Source organism: Leuciscus leuciscus (genome assembly GCF_965113295.1).
Source record: "Leuciscus leuciscus genome assembly, chromosome: 1".
NCBI classification, from domain to species: domain Eukaryota; kingdom Metazoa; phylum Chordata; class Actinopteri; order Cypriniformes; family Leuciscidae; genus Leuciscus; species Leuciscus leuciscus.
This window is the reverse complement of record NC_138725.1, coordinates 5,225,358-5,251,089: the sequence shown is the minus strand read 5'-3', so window position 1 is coordinate 5,251,089 and position 25,732 is coordinate 5,225,358. Positions and strand designations below refer to the sequence as shown.

Sequence of the window (25,732 nt, the reverse complement as noted above, 5' to 3'; positions counted from 1 at the left end):
CGGCGGAGCGCGCTGTATCACTTCACTAAAGTGCAAAAGACATACGAGCATGCAACGTCGTAAATTAGTAAGTTAAGAAATAAAAGTAAAATACCAATAAATTACGTTATTGGTACGTCATGTGTGTTGCTATTTATCAGGAGCAGTTTCATGTTTCTTTACCAGTTCTTTTAAGTATTGTGTATCACCATGGAAGCCTAATTGTTGTTTGTTTCCATAACAAAATGCCACTTGCTGGTTATTTTGTATATTTTTATATGACTGTGGTGGCTCATACCAATTGAGCCGATTGTATTCGGTATATCGGTATATCATACCTCATACCGATTGTATTAACAAAAAATAAGTGCCTACTGTTTATCAGTATTTGTCATTTTCTTAAATTTTTTTTTTTGTATTTTTTTTTTGTATGTTAAGTACAGGGGGACAGAACTTATGTGTCAACAATTTTTGTGTAAACAAATGTATTATAATAGGCTTATATAATTCCTAAAAAGGTGGGTCGTGGCTTGATGACCATGGGGAAATGTGGGTCCCATGGCCAAACTATTCAAAACATCATTCAATGTTGTAATAATCGTAATTAATAATCACAATTACAAATTCAAGGGAATAATCGACAATTATCATTTTTGTCATAATCGTTCAGTCCTACTTATTAAAATAAAATGTGAATGCATTTGACATCAATTGTTGTTTATTTGTTTGTTTATATCCATAATTAATTGATACCTGATTCCCTTACAAGAATTTTTGGCTAAAAAGTCACTGAATCGATTTCAGGTCACTGAATCGTTTCGGATCGTATCGTATCGTTCTAAATGAACCAATATCGTCCTTGAATCGTATCGACAACCATGAATCGCGAATCGAATCGAATCGTTGTTAAAACGAATCGTTACACCCCTAATAATTTCTGAACAGAAATCTAGTATCTTTAACACCGACAGATAACACTTTCCTGTGGCCACAAAGAAAATAATTATCTTCGTGTTTTAGACAACTTTAGATTTCTTTTAATAGTAAAAATAACAGTAGAGCTTAAGGTTAAAAATCTGCACTCATCAGTGACCCAGAATTGAAACAAAACAGGCAAACTTAATTCAAATGATTTAACAAAGTTTATTTAAACAAGCTAACGGTTACATATACTACTTTAAATCACGCAGGAGTAAATATGCATAAACAAACAAACAATATAACGATCGTAATACGGAGTACAATAAAAATAAAAGGTTAAGAGAGGGAAGAGAGAGATTGAGAGAGAGAGAGAGAGAGAGAGAGAATCAGCGAGAGAATAATAACAGTGAGACTAAGAATGATTTTAGGTGTGTGGAAGATGGTAGCGTTTGTAAGGAGAGGTGGGTGTGCATGAGTGTGTTTGGGTCGAAACACGTGGGTGAGTTTATGTGTGTGTGTGTGTGTGTGAGGGTGTGTGTGTGGAAGAGAGTGTAAGTGTGAGTGAGAGAAGTTAGAGAAAAGGCAGAAACAGCTTAGTCATTAACAACGAAACCCCAACAGCTCTAGTAATTTTTAGACAACCTTAAACAGCACTTCTTTCAGATTGCAAATTTAAAGTCTACGTTACTCTGATTGGAAGATCGGCCCTCTTGTGTGTTCGTCTGTGTTGGACAAAGGCGCCTGAATCACGTGGTCACAGCGTCTGGTTGCTATAGCGACTTGAAGCGAGCGAAAACTCAGCAAAGATGATCTTAGCTTTAAATTGGTTTCGTGGGTTGGTTGAAGAAGACTATCAAACTGAAGTACAGTAGTTTTAAGAAAATAAAACTTGGAAAATAAAAAACGAAATAAAAGCGAGCGAGGCTTCCTTGAACGAAGGAAGCGTGTCTTCTTTTCTCTCTCTGGCGGACTGCACTGAGAGGAGAGAAGCGTGACATTTTGAAGGGCTAAACTTCATTTCTGTATTGTTTTAATCGATCACAGCGATACTTGTGCGTCTTTCCTGGCGTCTTCCTTCTGAAATAAACATTTAGTGCAGCAGCAGCGAGCATGAGGAGAATATGTTGAGTTCATTCAGACCTGAGCGAGTTTGTGTTCGTTTGTGTGATTGTCTCGATGTTTGGAGTGAGAACTGTTACTGAATGTCAAGCAGTGCCGGCCCGAGCCTTTTGGGGGCCCTAAGCAGAATTTGATTTGGGGGCCCCCTCCCACGTGTGACCCTCCCACCTGTGCTTGACGATTATTGACACAATGTCACGCTATAATGTTACATTATAAATTAATACAATGAGGTTATGTATTAATAAAAAATAAATACTTAATAAAAAAAAGATACTTAAAGTTTTAACTTTTTCTTTACTCTTTTACTAACTCTTGGAAACTTCTGAAAACAAACTGTCACAAAACATATAAAAAAAAATATTTGCAAAATATCCTCCAACGTTTTGCAACACTTTGCAGTTTGAATGATGTCTTGTATGAACATGACGGAGTATGTTTTTATGTTTCCACTGTCCGATCGCGCCCACGCCTCACACACACACAACATATTCCAGCATTGCAATCTTGACATCGCAGCCTGTTCGTTATAGCCGTAATAAAATATAATAATAAAATAGTCAACCTAACATATAAAAATGACACTGCTCTGTTTAAATAGTCAGTTGTACAATTCATACCATTCAGCGTAAGCACCGCTCCACTGTGATGTTTCCAAGCACATTTTTGCGCGTGTGAAGAGGATTATTTTTTCCGTCGATATTGGAACGTGAGTGAAGTACAAAGCCTATGATAAAGAATAGTTTACCATCCAAATCCATTGCGAATGTTGAAACATTTTGATTCTAATGAGAGAGATACGTGAGCCCAACGCCGCTTACTTTCACGAGGGGGCCCCAAGCAGCCGCTTAGTTCGCTTATGCCTTGGGCCGGCCATGTTCTGGAGAAGAGTCAGATGGAGCCACAAGATTGTGTTTCTTTTTCTCATGCGTTTCCCTTGCCTTGACGTATGTATACACATTGCCACACCCATCCGCACGACACGGAAACTTCCGCCTCTGCCCTCGCTCTGTCGAAGCTTGACTTTGACTTGCAGATTCTGTGACGTCTGTCAGCATGACAAAGGTGTCCACAACCTCTCCAACCTTGTCATGCAGCCAGCTCCTCTTCAGTTGTGGCAATCCATCATTGATATCCGCTGGGACAAACCCATTTGGAATTTCTGTTTGCACATGGAATAAAATGTTTAACTTCTAACCACCATTAGTGTAAATGCAGAGATTGAAAATTCATATTGTGTGTTAACTTTTATCAAAGTGAATTACAATTTTAGCAGTTAACAATAACAGTAGTAACATATAGATACATGTATTTATGAGATAAATGCTAATTCTCAAATATGAATGTGATGCCAAGTGTCAATTTACCTGTGACATCCTGCAAACCAAATTGCTCCATTGCAGCAGCTAGGAAGAGTGCAGTTGTGTCCTTACGCACAAAATCCTTATAGGCATTGTAATCTGCATGGGGACCTTGTTTTGCATTGCTGCACCTATGTAACAGAAACATATATAGTTTAGTGAATGGCTGACATAGGTTTCTCAGTGTTATTATGTCCATCTCTCACAGACATTTACATTTATTCATTTAGCAGACGTTTTTATTCAAAGTCAATTACATGTTTCAATTATATTACAAGGGTATTGAATAAGGGCATTGAATTGAACCAACAACTTTTTTGCACGACTAAAAACAGTCTTTTGCACAGGGCAGTACTAGTATTGTGTGTCCTGTGTGCACTTTAGCACTGCTGAAACTAACCCACAACCATCTTGACAAAGCCTGAACTGCCCACACACAGTTAGTGAAAATATGTTTTAAGTTTAAAATATACCATACCACTGCATTACTTGAAATAATGCACCCAGAGAATAGTAGGGCTGCTTTCATGATAGCAGGACTGTGTTCCCCATCCCATAACAACCCAATTCATGAAATATCCAGACATGTGAACTGGATTTCTGTGAAACAACTGTGGAAAGCATGGTCAACAAAAAATACTCCTGTCATAGTATCATTGTAGTTAACAACAAAAATATTTTTTAGACTGTAAACACAATTATAATAATTGCACATTATGTCTTCATGGTATTGCAGATACAAGATGTTGTACCTCAACTTCGTCATGTTGGCAAGAAGTGTGCCAAATAGAAGACTTGTGATCAACAGAGGATAAACATAACTTGTCAAACAAGCACTTTAACCCTCTGAGGTCTGAGCTGTTTTCTGGGCCCTGTGGGTTGTTTCATAAAAGAAGCTTAGAAAAGCGGGGATTAAGCTCCAAAACCCGACTTGAATTAACCTAACAAATCAGTTGGGGCTTAAGGCGGTTTCATAAAATGTAATTCAAGTTCACGCAATCTCACTAATTTGAACCAGGTTTATCTAGTCTAGATAATTGCGCGTGCACGCTATTCTTAAGAAGCCCTGATGGTGGAGCATAGATTCATCAATTTAACATGGCAACTAAAGGGAAAGAGAGAGCAGCGATGTTCACGGCAACTGAGCAGCAATTACTTCTCGAATCTTACGAAGAATTTAAACACATGATTACAAAAAAAAGGAAATACGGCAGCAATTAATAAAACGAGAGAAAAAGGCTGGCAGGAAATTGCTGATCGTCTCAATGCGTAAGTAGCAATTAATGTAGGCCTACATTACTATATTTTATTAAAGTTAAATTAAATGTTTGTCACAATACATTTGTGTGTGTGTGTGTGTGTGTGTGTAACTTTTACAGCAGCAAATTAAGTGAAGAAAAAAGAACATGGCAGCAGGTGAAAATAAAATATAAAAATATTGTTCAGAATGGTAAGTATTAATTATAAAGTATAAATCTATGTAAGTACTTAAGCATAGCCAGCTTGATGTACAACTGTTCAGTCTCATGATGTTTAATAATTGCAGCTGCCAAAAAGAAGAGTGAGGTTGCTGGCACTGGGGGAGGGCCACCAACAGCCAACTTTACTCCTGCAGAGGAGCTGGCATTAGACCTGAATAAAGGGAGGCCTGTCATTGAGGGAATAGAGGGGGGAACAGCATCTGGATCCATTCCATCTAGTATAAGAGATCATTACTTAAAAGGTATTTTGTTTATTTTATTTATTTTTATTCTTCCATTCCTAACTAAATATTTTTGTTTTATAGTGATGCCAAATTCTGTGTGCTTTCTGGATCCACCAGACATCATGCTGAACCCTGTGAGTATGACAGTATGAGTTTAAAGCACTGATTTGTCAAGTGGTGATTTATTAAACCAAGTTTAATTAATGGTTTTAGGTTGAAGGCCCATCTACAGTTGAGGAGGATGAGGAAACTGTGTCAGTGTGTTCAAGGAGGCCTGAGGTAGGCACAGATTTGCACATTATATATTTAATAGCCTACCTGTGAGGTGCTAAATTGTGTGTATTTCCATTATTGGCAACAGGATGCTGACACCCTTCTAGAGCCCTCTCAGTCTGGGACGACATGTGACCAAGTGAGTATTAAGAAATTACAAAAAAGTGCCAAGAGCACTAGATCAAAAAAAAAAAAAAAAAAAAAAAATTCTGTTCCTACAAGACCCAGAACATAAAGGGAGTCTACAAAAGGTATCTCCTGAAACAAATGGAGGCCATAGATACTGACATCCAATATAAAAAACTCAAGATGAGAAAGTTGGAGCTGGAAATCCAACAGCTTGAGAAAAATGCAAGTAGAACTGCCATATTTAAAACAATGACACATGACCTTTTTGTTTTTTGACCACATTTAATTGTATGTTTTCACCCCCAACAGGCAGCTTCAACCTAAATAAAAAAAAAAAAAAAAAAATATGACTTGTGTGTCTGGTAAATTAAGGGGAAAGTGAAAACCTTTAACATGGTTTGGACAGTATTAACTAAAATAATTATTGGCATAACTGTCTCTTATAACCCTGCCTATTTCATTGTCATCAAAAATGCCTTCAATGTCCCAGTCTTGCTCTACAACCATCCTTGGTTGCCTCTCTCTCCTCAGACAGGCAATGTTATGTAGCACAACACATGCAACTACAATGTCACATGCCCTTTGTGGAGTCACTCTGAGGTAATTCAGGCACTGGAACCTTGACTTGATGAGCCCAAATGCCATCTCTATACGAGCTCTTGTGCGTGCATGGGCAATATTGTAGTTGTGCTGTGCCTCAGTCTGCGTCTCCTGATAGGGAGTCAAGAGATAAGGCAGGCATGCATATCCCTTGTCTCCCAGCAAAACTCCTGAGAATTGACCTGAATAAAAAAAAAAAATTTGGTGAAGGTTTTTTTTAAAGCTGTAGTTTTTGCTATATGTTAAGTGACTAACATACCTTGTGCCAGTTGGTGGGAAAGAGAAGAGGCCCGAAAGATTCTGGAATCATGCACTGAGCCAGGCCATTTTGCCTCTACATTTGTGATGATGCAGTCTGCATCACAAATCATCTAAATAATTAAAAATGTAGGTCACTACACTGGACTTACACACACACACACACACACACACACATATATATATATATAGAGAGAGAGAGAGAGAGAGAGAGAATTGTTAATGCATTTGCAATGAATAGAACACAGGTGCCCAGCTTATTGTAAAGAACAATCGCTTCTAGCCTACAATATAATCTCAGTGGGACTGTACCTGTACATTGATGCTGTGTAATGATTTCCTATTAACGAAGTCTGCTTCATGCGGACCAGACGGGCGCTTTATGCGCACGTGGGTGCAGTCCAGAGCTCCGATAACATTTGGGAAAGCTACAAAAGTTAAGTGTTTGTCTGTCAATTGCCATGTCTTACATTAACAGACAATAAATATTTCCATTTTCTATATAGTTCTTATTTGAACTTACCAGCGATTCCATAAAAGGCTTGTTTAATACTGTGAATCGCTCTGTGGCCAGGGAAGGTGATGAACACATTGAGTAATTTTTTTAAAGACAGGTACACAATTCGTACAGAGCGGCAAACCGATGCTTTGCTGATGTTCTCTGCATCTCCAACTGTGTACAAAAATGTTCCGCTGGCAAAAAAGCGAAGTGCAATGCACACAGTCTGCGGGACTGTGAGCGCTTTATTGCGCCGTGTGCTATTTGCGATGTGTGGGCTCAGTAATCTGCAAATATATGCTATCCCTTCCCTCGAGAATCTATACCGCTCATGCAGGTAGTAGTCAGAAAAAGCCAACGGGTCTGTCCTGTCCCTGAAAGTACACTCTCTTTGAAATGCCCTGCGTATGATTATCGCTCCCTCATCCACCACCTCATCAATGAAAGGACACGCCATGACTATGCGTCCTCCTACACGGGTGGAGCTCCCTATTTATAGACATTTAGGCTAATTGATTCATTACAAAAATCACACCAACTAAACAAATAGGCCTACAATTACTTCTTTACATTTCTTTCACTTTTTGTATGTTCGAATTACATTTATTTTTAAAGTGCATTTGTTTTCATTGTTGGACTGATAGTGGTTAGGCCTACATGAAATAAAATGACAGCATGCCAGAGAGTCCGATGTAATATCATCACATTGAGTCAGTGGGTCAGTGTTAAAACGGTATTCTGGTTAAGCATCAACTCAGGCTTAGCCTGACAGTTAGCCTGCCCCGGACCAGGCTAGTTTCCCAGCATAAGTTTCCAGGGTAACTGAGTTTGAACTATTTTAAGTTTGCTTTATGAAACAGAATTCACAGACAATAAGTCTGACTAACCAAAATAAGCCTGGCTTATTTTCTAATCTTGTTTTATGGAACAACCCTCTGGTGGTGTTCTGACATGCTCTGACATTTGTGTTTTTTTCTGTTACTAGTGACATGGCTAAAGTCTGATTACACTGTATTCAGCACAAACTCTCAGCAGCATGTATGTAAAAGTTTGTAGTTTTGAGATAATGACATTTATGCGTGGTTTGTGAAAAGACAAAAAAAAATTCTCACTGAAATAAGGCCATGAAACCCATACTGATTATTTCTTCACAATACTTTTGAAAATTGTATGACATAGCCTAGAATATTTTCTCCAAAACTATGTGAAAATCACCCTGACTGCTCATTCAGATAAGACAATATATTGATTTAAAATTTCTAAGACGTGTTTTGTGTGACAAAGCCATATGCGAAAAGGCGTGATCATCTCATGAATATGTAAGCCTTCAACACCTGAGAAAGACAAAGATACTCCCCTAACTGCCCTATTAGGAGCGATCAGGCCCTGTCATTCAGAGCAACCTTGCACAAAGAATGAGGAGATTTAAAAAAGAATGGCTTTTAGATTGTTTGGATTTATTTACAACACAACATAATCCAAAAATACAAATGACAAAAGAGCACATTGAAAACAATGATCCAAAGACAGAGACCTTTGTGCCATTCCTAAAAACATTGTACATACCTTTCATTTCCAAGGTGTTTGATTTTCACTTTACCATGTTCATGTACAGAGACTCATGTGAATGTTGAAGTCAGCAGGACTCAGTGGCATCTGGTCCCTGAAAGAAAAGAAAAAAGAAAAAACTGTGAACATACTGATATCAAGAGAAACTATAGGGCTGCACGATTTTGGGAATAGATTTTAGATTTTTCTGGTTAAAATTTCTTTTTAAAATTCACAGAATACACACACACACACACACACGTTTCCAACAATATATAATGAACACCAGGTTTGTTGTGCCTTGTAGGCATACGCCACGCAGTGCTGCATAAAATAATAATAACAATAAATTAAATCTTCCAAAAGATTTCAAGAACAACTACGCTAGAGAAAAATATATTGATTAGCATATGTTACTTCAAATGTTTCCATTCGTTATGATGATATGAAACGAGATAATAGTAAAAACATAAAGCCTAATGTTTGGTGCATTTTTCCTTTCAAACGCAATCGCGCTCCAAAATATGATACATTCAAACCCACAGCGCGCTCCAAAATATGATACATTCAAACGCACAGCGCGCTCCAAAATATTAAACATTATGGTTATACATATCTATGTTTGAGCAGATATCCACAAACAGTATTTAACCCTCTGAGGTCGACAAACGCGCCCACGCGTTTTGCTGGATTTTTTTCAGTTCAGTTCAAAAGAAATTAATTTTGCTCTGTTGACTTTGATATTACAAGCAAGTTTCATACATCAATCGATTCTGTTAAATGTGTATTATTTTTGTGTATACTCACAATAAAAACAAAGTGTTGTGCTTTTTGCCAAATAAAGAAAAATAAACACGAAGCTAGGTTCTGCCTTCTCTCTGTCCGTGTAGTCCATTCCGAAACGCGTCCGAAAATGAATCATAACTCAGCGAATACTTCTCACACAGGCATGTGAGTTATGTCTTTATGAAGCTTGAAATCTCTTCTTTTAAATGAAGTAATTTATATAAAACACAAATGTTTTCAACTCATGTAATCCGTTTGAAAGCAAGGAGAGGTACCGTTTTTCCTTCTGCCTCATTATCTTTATAATCAGCTGCGGGCGCCCCGCCCCCGGCGCGATTCACATGTAAATAGTTTAGGTGATCTAGTATACGCCCCCCGATCAATGCCATAAAAACACAGTTTCTTCATCAGACTTACTGATAGTTCATCGCGTTTTGAGTATGGCACGCTTCTCCGGTAATAAAGACGCCCTTCAGATGATTCTGGACAGTGGGTTGTTTCCTCAGAGGAAGATTGTAACAGACGACGAACGGCAGCATATTGAAGAGCGAATTCCGCCGAGGACACAATTTCGGAGTAAGTTTTACTTAAAAGTCTTTTGTCTTTTATTTTTCGTGTTCGCATTTATGAGGAAAAAAACAATATTACGTGACAGTTCTCCATTATGGACGCGAGCGCTCTAAGCACTAAAATACTTTCAAACATTCACAGAGACCTCAAAACAGAAAGTACAAATCCTTTCTTTAAAACGAATTTCGTTTTGTATCAATTGTATCTTAATTTTAATAATTTTTTCATTAACAAATTTCCTGGATTTAAAGTAAATATAGGCTAGCAATCACAACATAAGGTCTGAACTGGAGATCATCATAAACCCGTAGCCTACTCGCCTCACATGTCTAAAAAAAATTTAATATATTTACAGAAAGCTGGTTCTAAACAAAACCATCCAAAACAAAAAACTATGTAGCCTAATAAATGTGCATTTCTCCGGTGCGTTCACAACGTTACAGTCAGGCGAAATATGAAAGACAACATTTTGTTTAGTAGATTTGGGTACAGTTTTTACTGTAGAATATACTGCCACATCAAATAAGCTTTTGTTTAGCAATTTCTATATATAAAATAGCCTACTATTTTTGTCAAAAATAAAGTCATCAACTAAGATGTTAGCTGTTCCAATGTTGGCTATATTCAAAGTAATGAATACATAGATAAAATGTAGGCCTATAATCTTTTTTTTTACAAAGAAAGAGTACACTTGAAATATTGTTGAAATTGTAATTATTGTTGTTGTAACCTTTTTAACTTTGAAATATGTATGATAAAATGTATACTTTAGTTTTTACAAAGAAAGATTACACTTGAATTGTTGTTGTAATTGTAACCTTTTTAATAAAAAAATATATTTACAAGGTAGATGTAAACAAACTATTAAAAGGTAAATATAAGCCTTTTCTTTAAATAATTTTTATTGTGTTTTATTATTGACAAATTTGGGGAGAGGATAAATATTCCAAAACCTGAAAATACAGTATGAGAATTAACTGCACAATTACTAGACATGTTTTCCTTGGATATTATAGGCCAAATTGCAAGCACAATATGTGGAAAAATAAAAAAGAATTGAGATGCTTCCAACTGTTGCTCTTGCATTCTTGTGGCTCAGTGACTCACCTGAATGAAAGGGTCATTAAGTATGCAGGCCCCATTGTCTCCTAAGGTGTGAACCACTAAATATGCATGATCTGTGACGCCCACTCCGCATATTGCCTTTCCAAACAGAAAGTGCTTTGCAAAATTCAAATCAATGTATTGTGTTATGTGAAGGATTAGGCAGGGTGATTTTCACATCATTTTGAAGAAAAAACACTAGGCAATGACATCTATTAGACAAAAGTCTTATTGGCACATATTTAGTATGTGTTTTATGGCCTTATTTCAGAAACTTTAGTTTTTAGTTTTTTCAATAACCACGCATAAACATTATTCTCTCAAAAATGCAGACATGTACATTCTTGTTGCTCACATATTATGGTAGCCCTGTTTGTGCTAAATAGTGTGTAATTTTTTTTTGCCATTAATATGTTTATAAGCAACTGAAAAAAGCACAAATGTCAGGGCATGTCAGAACATCTCAAGGACCCCAAAAACACCTTAGACCTCAGAGGGTTAACAGGAAACACGGGTCTAAATAGTATAATATTCACCATATATCTAGCAACAGTTCAACTGCAATGTGAGGTTTATGCAACAATACCATAAACTAATAAGTAAGAATTTCTTACCTTACATCTTTCTTGTCTTCAAATCGCGTTCTTCTTCTTCTGAGGTAAATCCAGTAAGCTCACAGCGCGTCTTCCAAACTCGACGAAAAGCAGAGACTTGTGAAGTGTTTTGGTGTTTTGTGTTTGAGGTAACGAGGGCGTTCGCGTTCCATGTGGACGATTTGCATGTGAATCACTTTTGCGCGAGTGGGCGTGTCGAATTAAAAATAATTAGCAAGCGTTTGAGATACTGGACATCCTGTTGGTTTTATACAAATTACTTAAACAGAGAATATTTGTTTGCAGTTTGAATCCGATCATTTAAAAGTACACACTTAAATGTGTATAAAGGTATATGGCTCATAAATGTGTGAGAAGGATTCGCTGAGTTTTGTTTCAGTTTATAGACGTGCTCAAGAAAAAAAAGTTCACCGCGACGGAGAGGCAGAACGCACACCCTGTTTATTTTCTTTATTTTACAAAAGCACAATGTTTTGATTTGATTGTAAGTGGACACATACAAAAGTAGAAATATCACAGATTATTTTTTTATATTTCTTTTTTCTGTATAACCATAAATGACGGAGTAATTTAAGTTTATGTTGCTGCTATGTGAAAAAAATCCAGCAAAACGCGTCGGCGCGTTTCTCGACCTCAGAGGGTTAAGTAATACATATATATTCTAAAGCAGTGGTGTGACACTTTCATTTCTTTACTAATCAACATTATTCTAAAGTTTGTTACTCACTTCAAATAGGTTTCTGATGGCATGCCAGTCCTCAAACTTAAAGATGAGACCTTCCAGTCTGTCTTCCTTTGTAGCACCATCTGCGAAGGCCCACTGTATGTTTCGGCAGTTCCCTTCAGTCAGCCGGTCACCTCCTACTAATACATTTGACACACCGTCTGGTCCTTTTGGTACATACCTAAATGGATTACACACAAACGGTGGAATTGTAAGCTGCAATGAAACCCTTTTAATGCCAAAAAAAGTGACTGTGTAGGCTGATTATATTCTTACTCTTTCTGAAGGTGGCGAAGTACGTCTACCAAATCTGACGTTTTGTTTTCATCTTTGAAGAGTAGTCCCAGAGGGTACTTTGAGAAGAAATAATAGATGACATTGCAGTAATGTCTGAGTTGAAATTATGTATATTAAGTATTTCTTTTGTGCAGATTTAACTAATTACTTACATCAGTGGAGCACTTAGCCATTTCCTCTGTATATTGATGTGGCATGTGGTGAACCACTACCTTCGAGAAGGGTTTAAAAACAGCCAGGTACTGGGTAAGGATGCGGCTCCCAAGAACAATGAACTCACGACGCATATAGGCTTGGGTTTCTAGTCCGGGGAGTGAGTTGCAAAGGTCGTACTGAAGGATGTCATGGTCCGGTTTGTCATTGCCAAGGTGATGTGTCGAGATTCTATCTTGAACTGCAATATGATGAATCCAGTGTAAGGATTTGTTGCTGTGGAGGGTGGACTGATGATCTGCACTCATGAAAAAGTCCAAATTGTCAAATATTAAGGAATATGTTGGTGGAGGAGTGGGGTGTGTGATCGGAAAAGCAGAGGAGCTCAAGCCCAGCTCTGCTGCTTCAGAGTCACTTATTCTGCTGAAAGGTAGCACAGCTATTTCAGAGTCATTTATTCTTTGAGCCATTTCGTCTGCTGGAAAAGAAAAAGTAATAACAATTACAAGACTTATTATTATTATTATTATTATTAATAATCAAAAGATAGACACATAACATGATTTGAGAAGACACTGCATTTGATGTGTTAGGTGTGTTTCTGTATGGGTCATTTGTAATCTCACCTGACAAGTGAAGCTCTTCCATGCTTTTCCGGACTGTGTTAAGTGGCCCCATCGGATCACTTGTGCTTTGGTCTTTGCTGATGTCAACTCTCTGACCAACATCGATGTTCCCTTCCGCTTCAGAGTTCAAGAAAAATTCATTCTGGACTTTTAACATTTCTAGAGATCCACCACATAGCAGTGCCAACTCCTTCTGCTTCTCTACAGAATTTTGGTGAGTTGTTGTTATGGCCATTTTGCTCAGCCTTTGAAACACTGTTTTTTCGCCCCACCATAATGCAGTATACTACCTAGGTAGTATGCAAAGGCTGACAGGTGGGCTTCTCTTCCTCTCAAAGCAATGGAAACTGCTGCACAAGTTGCAGTTTGAGAGTGGTTGGTGGCAGTTGTGAGAATGGAGAAAAGGAATGGTGAAAAACATTTTAGGTCTGCCTCTAAGCTGGTGAATGAAAAGGCTTTCAGATCATCTGGAGATGACTTCCACAGGATGAAACCGTTGTTTGGATTAGAGATATTTTTGCATTCATTGCTTACTAGCTCTAGGATGTGCACCTTTATTTCCTCCAATAGGCGTTTATGATTCAATATTAACTTTGCAGCTGTTGTCCATTTTTTCTTATTAATGTTGTTCACTATTAAGGCATCTTCTGGATGACATACCTTGGCCACGATCTGTGATGGGTAATGGGTGACAACCTGAAATATAAGATCATTATTCAGTGTGAAGAATTATTGAATAGCCAGATAAGTATAATGTGCATTGGCATTACATTGGAATATACAGACGGTTAAATATGGTGACCCCATATGCAACTGCAGAGCAGGTCAGAGTAAGGTCTGAGAAACACCGCACAACCCCCACAGAGGTGCAGTGCACAGACATGGGGGTTGTGTAACATGTTAGCCCATTTACACAAGGAAATGTAATTACATGTTGGCAAAGTGACAGAGGCCAAATCACACAACATCATGTGCTAGTTTATCCTGGTAAAATTAGCTCATACTACATCTTGCCTGACTCAAATTCGAGCTGGCTTCCAGGATACACACTAGGCTACCATATATCTGCAAATATGACTAATATGGTTTAATCATAGGCAGATTACACTGAAATCAGTAGTGTGGCAATGCAAGTGTGTTTTATCACACTGGACAATAAACACGACTCACTATTCACTAATGAAAAACTTGCCAATAGAAGTTATTCTCATAGTCATATCATAAGAAGTAGAAATTCATCAACAACAAGCTTACCTCTCTGTAATGCTTTTTCGTGTTTTTTTACCGGTTGGAGTTGACGGATTGGGGCAAAACTTCTTCAGAGCCCTGGGCGTCTTGGAGGGAGTAGGCTCCCGGTCTCTTTTATCTGATGCCTCAGATGAACAAGCTTTTTCAGCCTGGTCTCCTTCGACGTCAGTCCATTTTTTAAACAAGAGGATGTCGCGTTCCAACCGTGTTACAAAGTTCTGACAGGCCCGACAAATGCGATTAGATTTGTTTGCTGAATTGTCGAGTTGTAATCCTAAACGGAGAACTTTTTCGTATATGCATTCACCTTCAGTATTTCGCTCAAAAATGTTTGATGTGTTGGTAAGTACTCCGTGTATTCTTAAATTCTTTTTACAACGCCGGCAAAGATCATTTACACTCATCTTCTTCTACTTCTTCCAGCGTGCGTGCAGTTGAGTTCTGTTGACAACTATGCGTCGCTCAACATACGTCACTTACTCCCTTGCTCTGATTGGTTGTAGGTCTATCCAATTGAGTGCAGAGGCCTTTTATTTCCTGGTTCGGTTGAAACACGCCCCATAATCAATGCTCAATGGAGCAGTATCAGACTCACATTCTGACTAGAATCTGAGTATGACGACGTCACAACACTGATTACACAATTATGATGATAGAGCACATCCTGTATTGTATTTTAAAGGTACAATATGCAAGATTTTCTGCCGCTAGAGGGCGCTACATTCCAAACAACAACAACGGTGTAGCTTGATGACGATGTGAAGGAGCGTGGAATGATGGGAACTGTCGTTTTCAACTCCACCGTGGATGTAAATCAGTCAGACGGGAATCAAAAAATCATGTTCATGGATGAGGCTAAGTTCTATTTTTATAAATGTTGCATTTAATGACATGTTTTTTGTGGCAATGGGGGCGTGGTTCAGCGCGGTCTGTAACGGGAGAGAGAGACACGAGACGAGCGGGACGTAAGTAGGTGACGAACACCTGTGAATGAATAAATGAATGAATAAATAAATTGTATTATTGTGTCATGTCCAAATAGGACCCATCCCTTTTGGGATTATAAGACACCACAAACCACTTCAAATTATAACATTCACTTTCTGTAGATGGTAACATACTTCACAGTAGGTTAACACATGCATAAATAAATAAAGAAGTACATAAAAGTGAAAAAATAAAATAAAGAATTACAGATTTAGTGTTTCACCTAAATGTACTTTTTGTTCTCTTTGCCCAGGCTTTTTCTAGATAATCAGCAAGGGCTGATTCAAAGCTGATCAAATCTGTAGTTTTACACTTTTTAAACAGCTTCAGCCGCATCTCATGGTATAAAGGGCAGTAAAACACAAAATGAAACTCATTCTCTACATCAATATTACAATAATCACAGATTCTTTCTTCCTCTGGCACTCCCCTGTAACGTCCTGTTTCCAGGTGCAGGGGCAAAACTCCAGAGCGGAGCTGAGCGCACAATGATCTCTGTTTTTTTGATAGGGGAGCACATACATATTTTTCATTTCCAAAACAACTCTTTATTATTCTATATGTTCTTAATTTTGGTTTAAGAAATATATCTTGTGACCATTTACTTTTATGTGTATCTAATAAAACTTCCTTTGCAGCAAGTATATGTACTGTGTTTATATTTTGAAAAAGGTCAGGAGCTCCAATTTGTGTAAATATGTCTTGTACTTCACATGCCCATGCACCCTTTACAGACACATGTCAAGTTTTATTTATATAGCGCTTTTCACAACACAGGTTGTATCAAAGCAGCTTCACAGTATTAAATTAAAATAATACATCAATGTTTGTTTCTAGTGGAAAACGTCCACGTTTGGTAATGCTTGGTAAAAAACACTGGGATGTGTTTTTTACGTTTGGTAAAAAACACATCCCAGTTGAATATTTTCTTAGCAACTCGGTTCTCAGGCATTTTCACCAATCTATTCCATAAAGCCATCATACTACCTTTCCACCTTACTTCACTTGGTTCCCAACCCATGTCACCCATTATTGCTAAGATTGGGGTAAATTTGTAGACTCCTAGGAAATAACGTATTGCTCTATTTTGTACCATCACTCCTCTCACATTTATTTTTGAGCCCCATATTCCTGCCATATAGTCCATGACAGGGCAAACACAGGCCTGGAATAATTTGGAATCGGTAGCATATCCCAGGTTTCCCAACTGTTTCGTTTTTGCTATTACACCCCCAAACGCTCTACTAGCAGATTCGGCCAATATACATATACCATGCTTGTAATTCAAATACTTATCCAAAATTAAGCCCAGATATTTATAATGTTCAACATAATCCAACTTGTGACCCCAAAAATAAAACTGAAACTTACTTCTTCTATGCCCAGATTTTCTAAAATGCATAATCTATGTTTTACTATGGTTAACTCAAAGTCTCCACTTCCCACACCATTTTTCGGCACACTTTAACATCTTCTGAAGATGTTCTTCATTTTCAGCCACCGAGATTATGTCATCTGCATAAAGTAATATGTCTAGTGTGTTATCCCCATCATAATTTATACCCAATCCAAGCGCTTTTATTTCCTGTGCCAAATTATTAATAAATATGGCAAACAGGGTAGGGGAGAGACAGTCCCCCTGTTTAACCCCTTGTGGTGTAGGGAACCACTCTGAATAGTACTTATTGACTTTAACACAAGCTAGAGGATCTTTATACAATGATTGTAAGGCCCATTTAAACCTTCCCTCTAGCCCTTCTCCCGAAAGACATTAAAATAATAAATCTCTGTTTGTCAAAAGCTTTTTGAAAATCAATATAACAAACAAATGATGGTTTGTCTTGCATTAATCTATTTCTAACTACAGTAGTGATAGAAAATACATGATCCACACAAGCTCTTGCCTTTCTGAAACCGTTCTGCTCCTCTACTAAACGATCATTTTCTTCCAGGTAGGCCATGAGCCTGTTATTAAGAATAGATGTATATAATTTGTATGTTGTACTCAATAAGCTAATTCCCCGGTAATTAGCTGGTACTCTGGGATCATTTTTTATAGATTTCGGTATTGGACTAATAATTGACTTGTACCACATAGAGGGAATGAGCCCATTTTCAAAACAAAATTTGAATAAAATAGAAAGGAGATCTTTAAATAACGGACATTTCAATATTTCATTTGTCAACATATCAATACCAGAAGCCTTTCCCACTTTCAGGGCATCAATAGCTTTTTGCACCTCCTCCTCATTAATATCTGCGTTTAGCACATTTTCATGATCAGAGGAGTGAGATGCTTCTCTTTCCAACTTACAATTAAAAAGAAAAACTGAATCAAAGCAATCCATTTCTTGGTTACCCGAAAACAAATCTGAAAAACACTTTCACATTCCTGCAATACCTGTGAGACATCTGAAGCTATTTGACCCTTATTGTCATATATTTCAAATGGTATTTTATTATATCTTTTGGGCCCGAGTTTTCTAATCTGATCCCAAAATTGTTGCGGGTTGGAAGCATGCATATCCTCTAGTTGTTAAATACAACCCTTATTATACTGTCTTTCAAAATATCTTAACCTTTTGTCAAACTGATTTTGTCTCAATTTAAATTCAGCTCTCACCTGTGTCTTATGGCAGTAATTGGCGTGGAGAGACCGTGCTGGAACGAGAGAGAGTGAGAGAGAGCGAGAGAGAGAGAGAGAGAGAGGGAGAGAGCGAGAGAGAGAGAGAGAGGGAGAGAGAGAGAGGACTCGTACGAGAGACTGGAGAGAAAATTGGACGCAGAGAAAGAAAACCGGTGGATCCGAGCTCTCATTTTTGAACTGTTTTGTGCCGTCGCTGTAATGTTAGCCACGGTGAATGCGCGTTGTGCGCGACTTTTGTTTGTTTGTGTTTTATTTTAATAAAGTACGAGTCCCAGTCGTGCCGACCCCTGTCTTCTTCCTTCCTGACTCTTGAACCTCATCACATTTTTATTTTAATTAAAATGAATTAACCGCAAGAAAAGTAAGGTTTAATACTAAATTGGTTATCATAGATGTTGCTGTATTTGTCGAATTCATTGTTGTGATAACGCGGCGCAGTTTTACGTGATCTAAACAATTGTTGTAAAAGTACATTCGAACATGCCCACATCATTTGCCAAAATACTGATTAATCTTTATGTATAACACATGCTATATTTATTTACATGGCCATAAACACCAGACGTGATAAACAATGTCAATAATTAAACACAAACCTAAAGCAATAATACTTTCCTTACATAAACATAACTATTACCGAATGCTACATTTGGAAAATATAAAATTAGGCATGCTTTGTCGACAGAACCAGCTGCAATCGGTAAAGAATAATTGTGTTGCATAACGACTGCAAGAAACAAGCTAAAGTTTGTTGCTTTATAGACGCTACAACTATAACTTGCGCATTTGTCCAGAAACATTTGGGATATTGTAAGTAATCAACTTAACAAAATATATAACACTGGCCTTGAGATTTTGGGATATTTTAATGCAAAAATATTACATATTGTGACTTTAATGACTATTTAATATTACCTCTAAACTTTGACTACGCTTGGCATGTTGCATATTAATTGTTCTAGGAACCTCAGATAGGTTATATTTTAATTGTTGTGTATGTTGTGCTACTCTATAATGATGTTCTAGTTAAGGTCATTCGCAGCATATGTAGGGCCCAAACATAAACTCAAGCCCAGGGGACCCAGACCTGATCTTTGGTCTTTTTACTTGCACTGTTTACTTGTCTTTATATTTATTAAAATACTTATAATATTTTTTTTGTGATGGGTCCAGTTAAGATTATTGCAGGGCAAGTAAAAATCTGAACCAGAACAAACCTGTAGAAAAGCTCATTTGAGTTGAGCCCTGCAAATATCTAGACCTTCCTCTTTTTTTATAAAATAAAAATTTGGTTACGGGGAAAAAATACTATAATGTTAAAACTAGGAGTTTCACTTGGCCCACCCTACATCTCAAAGCTGGAGCCGGGGCTGGTGTTGTTTAAAGTTCATAGTGATTGTTCTGACTTCATGAAGCCTCATGGTGTGAATGAACTTCAAACTGACTAGAACAAACTCTTTGAAATGTATATATGATACTGGATATGAAACTGTTAATACTGTAGTAGACAGACAGCAATCTCATTCAATGTCAGTCATGTGTGCTGTGAAATATAATTTATTAGGCATTTAAAAGCTCTATTAAGTAAGTTAAAACATGGAAAGCTCAAAAAGCAATCATATCAGGATACTTCATGACTTTCAGAACTAAAATTATAACTAATTCAAGCAGAATCAGAAGAAAATAAGAAAATGGACAATAACAATGAGATGTTGATAAAATGAGTAAAGAGTTTAATCAATCAGGATCCGTTTGAAGCTGAATGCATGACCTGCAAAGCTGGCACATACGTGTCAGTGTCAAATAATGTACACATAATGAATGGCGAATGTAGAAAGCAAAAGGCGAATCCTGGACATTTTGGGCGATCTCGAAATCCTGGCCAGACATGTCCAGGGAAAAGAAAATTCACTGCTTAATAATAGTTAATAGTCTCTTATTGGCCTGTTTAGCTGAGCATTAAAAACCCACATTATACAGATCCTTAATATTTATGATATTAAATGATTTGTTGATTGCATTTAATTGATTTAATCGAATGCAATGGTTTGTAAAAGGTGTTTTTATGCATGTTTGGCCTGAGTTTTTGTTGCATTTACACTATTCTTTTTTTTTTTGATCAAGGTGTTTTTATTTAGTTTTACAAATTGTAGTTTACAGTACAGCATAAATCCCACAGAACTAAAACCCATCCACCCCCCACAAATACCAGACAAACAGTGTTTACAGTATGAAATACATAGTTCAACATACAGAGCTCACATAGCCAGATAATAAAAAAAAGAAAAAGAAAAAAAAAGAAAGAAAACAGGGGTTCACATTGCTATATTGTCTGCTTCCATATCTTCAACAAACATAAAGAAAGGCTGCCATATGTTGTAAAATTTCCTAGTAGACCCCCTTATTGTGTATCTGATCTTCTCCAACTTGATGTGATACATGATTTCTCTAACCCAATGACTATATGTTGGAGGTGCTGGGTCTTTCCATTTCAGTAATATCAGTCTCCTAGCTAGGAGAGAGCAAAAAGCCACCATTATTCTTTCCCACATCTCTAGATGAGAGTCTGTCCGAGTTACACCAAAAAGTGCAATGAATGGACACGGTGTAAGCCTTTTTGAAAAGATCTTAGAAAAGGTCTCAAAGATGGACTGCCAGAAAGCGTAAAGCTTTGGACATGTCCAGAACATGTGTAGGAGACTGGCTGGATCTTGCCCGCATCTATCACAAGTGGGGTCTATATCAGCATTAATCTTAGAAAGTTTACATTTAGACCAGTGCAGACGATGCACAATTTTAAACTGAATGACAGCATGTCTAAGACAGATGGAAGAAGAAAAAATTCCCTGTATTATTTTGTGCCAAGTGTCATCTGTGATTTGCTCATTTAAATCTGTCTCCCATTTATTTTTGAGGAGGTCCAAAGGCATCAAGTTATGAGAATATAGTGTTTCGTATATTGTGCTAATAGCTCGTTTTCTGACTAATTTACAATCAAAAATTGAATCCAACAAGCCAGTTGGAGGACGTAAGGGAGAACATATAAAGTTTGAAAATACAAAATTCCGAAGTTGCAGGTAACGATAAAAATGTGATTTGGTAATGTGATATTTTTGTACCAACTGTTCAAAGGAGGCAAAACTGCCGTCGATATATAGATCAGACTGTGATACCATACCTCTTCTGGACCACATATCGAAGACCCCATCTATTAATGATGGAGCAAACATATGATTCAGTGCAATTGGGGCAACCTGAGAAAGATCTGTAAGTGCAAAGGATCTTCTGAATTGGTTCCAGATCTTGATTGAGTGCAAAATCACAGGGTTAGAGGTAAAGTTAGAAATGGGCCGTGCAGGGGCGATTCTAGGATTTTCATTTTAGGGGGGCTCAGCCCCCAATGAGGGTATGATGTAAAAAAAAAAAAAAAAAAAAAAGGTTAGTTTATGGTCTAATGCTCATTATTAAGTAGTTTCATTCATTCATCCAGTAACATGCATATGGCACGGTTTTATAATCACTGAGGTACCGAATGTGAGGTAGTTAGGGGGGTTCGGGGGCATGCTCCCCCGAGAAAATTTTGATTTCTCTGATCTACATATGTGCATTTTAAGATGTTTTGAAGGCCAAAAAAATTGGATGACAATAGCTTTAAAACCATGTGCGGGCAGCTGTTTTTTTCTCACCTCATCAGCATCACACTCTTTTTCTCTTTGTTTTTATCTTGCTCTGTCTTTTCCCCTCCTAAAGCTGAGCTTTGACTGATACAGGCTTTTCATTTTTGTCTGTCAGTGAAGAAAGTAAACATAGGGTCAACTGATAGGTTGATTTATGAATCATTTTCTCAGACAAAGCTACCAGGAAAGCTAGGTAACTAAGTCCATCTACAATGAAATATAAATTATTTATTTTATTTTTTAAGCTTTTTAGCCTTTGTAATCAACAATACGGTTGGTTATTCATCAAGTCACCCCGTGAAAATCTATTTAATTTCAAATCATTTAACTAACCAGCTAAACGTGTATTAATGTAACTGTCTATTGGCAATATGATTAATCTGTTCTATATTTATTTCTATTTATTAAAAATAACAACATGAATTATCAATTTGCCACTTCTATAAATCAAGTGCTTAAAAGAAAAGCACAAATCCCTTTACTCTACTCTTACTCTAATATATGTAGGCTATACACTTCTACTGATTCATTATTACTTAATACAAAACTATATTTATTAATACAAAACCAAATAACTCCACATGATGTTTCTCTCTCAAGGCCATCTAGTGCTTTCAGACAATGATGTGTGTCTTTAATCATTTCTGTGCATGGCAGCATAATGTAATAACGAAATACAAAATAATATGTTTTAAAGTTTAAAAAGTAAATTAAAATAAATCATGATCGTTTTCTAAAGTATGTTTTCATGGGTGTTAATCGCTTCATTTTTGTTTTGTAGAAAAAAACAACTATCACACTGATAAGGGCTGAAGGTGAACGCAGCGAAACGTATTGGTATTGGAAGAGAAACCGAACCGTCCCGTGTTGCTCCCAATGCTCCAGTAACATTACATTATGTAAACTGCAATGCATAAATGACAAAGAACTGCACCGATGCAGATGTAATATCATAGCAATCTATCAATAAATGCACTCACGACACACCTCGCTCTGCTCGGCGCCCCTGCAGATTGAAAAATGCGCTAAATCCAAGCAGACTCAGATAAGGGGAGGAGCCGAAACTTGACGCAGCTTGCCGCCGTTTCAAATGAGTTTTTTTAAAGGGGACTGAAGCGATAAAAAATATATTAATCAAATATTTTTTAGGGGGGCTGGGCAGAAGCTTAGGCTGAAGCCCCCCTAAAAAGGGCCTAGTGACGCCCCTGGGGCCGTGTAAATGGCAACTTGGAACACAGTAAGGCTTTTAAAGAAGTGGAATTTACAGATGCCCCCTCCAGATTTAGCCATCCAGTGTCAGTGTTGTCATTATTATTATCCATCCAATATAACAGTACTCGAATGTTAACCGCCCAATAGTAATATAAGAAATTAGGAAGTGCCATTCCTCCCATTGAGCGAGGTCTCTGAAGTACACTTCTTTTTATTCGGGGCGGTTTTTTGTTCCAAATGAAACTTGATATCTGATTATTTAATTTCGTAAAAAAGGACTTAGTTAAAAAGATGGGAAGGCACTGAAATATATATAAAAATTTGGGCAGTATATTCATTTTTACTGTATTAATTCTTCCACCCAGAGAGAGAGGCAGGGGGTCCCATCGTTCGATATCCTGATTTAAGTTTGACAACAGAGGCTGATAGTTAGCAGCATAAAGATCTTTATGTTTATCTGTAATCCATATGCCGAGGTATTTACATTTTTTGGGGCTTATTTTAAAGGGGAGTGAATTTAAGGAAGTCTCATCATTACTAGTGCCAACAGGCATCAGCTCACTTTTTTGAACATTGACCCTGTAGCCGGATAGTTTGCCAAATTCTTTTAGTAGGACCATTAGCTTAGGAAGACTCAAAAGGGGTTGTGATATAAATAGTAGCATGTCGTCCGCATAGAGCGAGACTTTGTGCTCCTCCCCTGCTCGGTGAATTCCTCTGATATCAGTATTTTGCCTCAGAGCTAAAGCTAGCAGTTCCATTGCAACCGCAAAAAGGAGCGGCGACATGGGGCATCCCTGTCTTGTACCACGTTTAAGCTCGAAGAAAGGGGACAAATTATTATTAGTACGAACAGCAGCCACTGGAGAAGTATATATAAGTCTGATCCATGATATGAATTTATTGCCAAATCCAAACCTCCCCAGCGCGCTGAAAAGATAGCCCCACTCCACCCGGTCGAACGCCTTTTCAGCGTCAAGTGAGAGGACGATCTCTGGCACACCTGGTGGAGAGGGGCTATAAAGGATGTTAAAAAGGCGTCTGACATTGAAAAAAGAGTAACGATTCTTAATAAAGCCTGTTTGGTCAGGTGATATAATGGAAGGAAGAACACCTTCCAGTCGGCGTGCCAGAACCTTGGCAAGGATCTTTGCATCCGTGTTAAGGAGAGAAATTGGGCGATATGAATTGCACTCCAGAGGGTTTTTTCCTTTTTTGAGAATTACAGAGATGACTGCTTGACGCATGGTCAAAGGTAAGGTCTTAAGTGAAAGTGATTCTTCAAAAACTGACATTAGTAAAGGGGCAAGTTGGTCAGAAATTTTTTTGAAGAACTCTGTCGGATATCCGTCCGGCCCTGGGGACTTGCCGCTTTGCATAGATCCGATTGCAGATACTATTTCCAGGGCCGAGAAGTCGTCCTCCAATGAATGAGCTATGTTTGGGTCTACGGATGGAACATGTAGGGATCTTAAAAAATTCTCCAGCACGGCGGGTGCAGCTGGACATTCTGATGTGTATAATACTTGATAGAAATTTTGAAAACAAGAGTTAATTTTGAGGCTATCTGTACACTTTGAACCTTGTTCATCATTGATTGCAGGTATAGCCTGATTGGCAGTTCTTTGTCGTAGCTGATGTGCGAGAATGCATCCAATTTTTTCCCCATGTTCATAGCATCCGTGTCTAGATTTAGAGAGGAGATATTCCGCCTGCTGCGTTGATAGGATATCAAATTCGGTCAGCAAAGACAGACGCTTTTTCATTATGTCAGGAGATGGTTGATGGCTATATAACATATCTAGTTCCAGTATTTGATCTGTTAGTTCTTTAAAACGCACTGTATTTTTTTTCCTCTTATTTGCGCAATAAGAGATGATTTGGCCTCGTAGATAGGCTTTTAAGGATTCCCATATAGTTGAATATGACATTCCTGGAGTTTGATTAGTGTCAAGAAAAAATTGTATTTCAGATGAAATAAAGTTGGTAAAAGATTCTTCTGATAAGAGAAGCGGATTGAGTCTCCAAGGGCGGTAACTATTTTGTGTGTTAGGAATGCTGATTTTCGCGGTTAGCGGACCATGGTCTGAAATGACTATGGCATCATAATCACACTTAGTTACAGAAGATAAAAGTCTTTTATCCAGGAAGAAAGTATCTATGCGTGAATAGCTCTTATGCACTGGGGAGAAAAAGGAGTATGTTCTAGCATTAGGATTACGAAATCGCCATACATCCACTACACCATATGTTTTAAGAAAAAGCTGGATTGTGTGTGCCGATTTAGACAAAAGCGTCTTTTTGGAGGAGCTGCGATCTAAGGTAGGGGAAAGTACACAATTTATATCGCCACCAAGGACAAGATGGTGTGATGCCATGTTTGGTAGACGAGAAAAAAAAATTGAAAAGAATTCTGGATTGTCCCAGTTTGGCGCATAAATATTGGCCAGAATGACCGGAAGTGAAAAAAGTTGCCCTGTCACAATAATATAGCGCCCTGCAGAATCAGAATCAACATTAGTCATTGTAAATGGGATATTTTTATCGATGAGGATGGCTGCCCCCCTAGTCTTTGTGTGGAAATTGGAATGATAAACTTGTCCTGACCATCCTCTTTTTATTCGGATCAGGTCCGTTGTGCGCAAATGTGTCTCCTGAAGAAACGCAATATCGGTCTTAAGTTGTTTAAAGTGAG

General features: G+C 37.7%; 2 protein-coding genes and 2 long non-coding RNA genes across 12 annotated transcripts in view; 2 read left to right on the top strand and 2 right to left on the bottom strand.

Moving 5' to 3' along the window:
- LOC309494422 (uncharacterized protein) overlaps positions 1–25,732 on the top strand; it is a 251,719-nt gene that overhangs the window by 66,038 nt on the left and 159,949 nt on the right. The gene's annotated exons all lie outside the window — the stretch shown is intronic.
- The window catches only part of LOC309494337 (uncharacterized protein), a 255,507-nt gene that overhangs the window by 98,561 nt on the left and 131,214 nt on the right, over positions 1–25,732 (bottom strand). The window contains exon 1 of one of the 8 annotated variants that reach the window (XM_082163638.1): positions 14,995–15,040. The exons of the other annotated variants lie outside the window; for them this stretch is intronic. The gene's annotated coding sequence lies outside the window, so the exon portion shown is untranslated. Of the gene's footprint in view, positions 1–14,994; positions 15,041–25,732 lie in introns of those variants that run through there. 8 annotated transcript variants of the gene reach the window in all.
- LOC309496146 lies at positions 4,339–5,667 on the top strand. Of its 2 annotated transcripts, XR_014204987.1 has the most exons (7): positions 4,339–4,649; positions 4,760–4,830; positions 4,927–5,079; positions 5,167–5,219; positions 5,299–5,364; positions 5,447–5,497; positions 5,581–5,667. It is a non-coding gene; the product is annotated as an uncharacterized lncRNA (long non-coding RNA). The 2 variants fall into 2 exon arrangements; XR_014204988.1 differs by having other exon boundaries at positions 4,760–5,079.
- LOC309496978 lies at positions 6,144–7,369 on the bottom strand. Its single transcript, XR_014205302.1, has 3 exons — positions 6,658–7,369; positions 6,347–6,458; positions 6,144–6,269 (listed from the first exon to the last, which is right to left on the bottom strand). It is a non-coding gene; the product is annotated as an uncharacterized lncRNA (long non-coding RNA).